The 899-nt window shown below is 49.5% G+C and overlaps 3 non-coding genes across 3 annotated transcripts; 1 reads left to right on the top strand and 2 right to left on the bottom strand.

The window, feature by feature from the left end:
- Positions 1-58: 58 nt before the first annotated feature.
- On the bottom strand, positions 59-165 carry TRNAL-CAA. The gene is made up of 2 exons: positions 128-165; positions 59-104 (listed from the first exon to the last, which is right to left on the bottom strand). It is a non-coding gene; the product is annotated as a tRNA-Leu (tRNA).
- A 195-nt stretch (positions 166-360) lies between these two features.
- Positions 361-433, bottom strand: TRNAK-CUU. The gene has a single exon. It is a non-coding gene; the product is annotated as a tRNA-Lys (tRNA).
- Positions 434-562: 129 nt separating this feature from the next.
- TRNAV-CAC lies at positions 563-635 on the top strand. The gene has a single exon. It is a non-coding gene; the product is annotated as a tRNA-Val (tRNA).
- Positions 636-899: the final 264 nt, after the last annotated feature.

Here is an 899-nt window from a genome sequence, read left to right as displayed (position 1 = left end):
CGGCGTGAAAAGGGGGAAATTAAGCTTTTTTCTGCAGGATTGAGCCCAAAAAGTGACCTGTCAGGAGTGGGATTTGAACCCACGCCTCCACGCGGAGACCAGAATGCCCAGTGCGGGAAAGCAGAGCCTTGAGTCTGGCGCCTTAGACCACTCGGCCATCCTGACGGCGGCAGTTTTGGGGTCAAAACCAGCCCCACAGCCATGCTAAAAATGACGATTTTTTTTTTCTGCTTTTGGCCTTTTTTAAACACGGGTTTTGCGGTGGTTCTCAGCGGGAAAAGCGCTGAAAAAATGTGCCTCGTTTTTGAAGAAACGGCCCCCAAATTTTTGCTAGAAGGATGGTGAAAAAAAAAAAGCCACCGCCCAACGTGGGGCTCGAACCCACGACCCTGAGATTAAGAGTCTCATGCTCTACCGACGGAGCTAGCCGGGCCCATAAAAACGCCTTTTTTGCCCTCATTTTGGGGCTGGGTTCGGGGGTTTTTACCATAAAGGGTTAAAGGGGGGGAGGGGCGGGGGATGCAGGGGATGCAGGATGGAGCCTCAAATGCCCACATGGCGGGTTTCTGTAGTGTAGTGGTTATCACGTTCGCCTCACACGCGAAAGGTCCCCGGTTCGAAACCGGGCAGAAACACTTACCCCTCATCTTTTATTTTTAATATTTTTCCTCTTTTTCATTAATTTTGTGGGTTTGTTTTCAGCCTTTATCCTTACAGAAACCACCCGGCTGCTTCAACCTTTCACGCATTCGGAATCGCGTCTGATTTCCCAGAGAAAAGCAAAATTCCGGCAGAAACGGGAAAGAATTTATAAATTCCAGCTTAATTTTAAGAAAAATTAAAAAGCTTTTCCCTGACCGGGAATCGAACCCGGGCCGCGGCGGTGAAAGCGCCGAATC

The sequence above is a fragment of the Eurypyga helias genome, unplaced genomic scaffold (genome assembly GCF_000690775.1).
Source record: "Eurypyga helias isolate BGI_N326 unplaced genomic scaffold, ASM69077v1 scaffold3489, whole genome shotgun sequence".
Lineage (NCBI taxonomy): Eukaryota > Metazoa > Chordata > Aves > Eurypygiformes > Eurypygidae > Eurypyga > Eurypyga helias.
The sequence above is the reverse complement of the archived record's forward strand: the minus strand, read 5'-3'. Positions and strand labels throughout refer to the sequence as shown.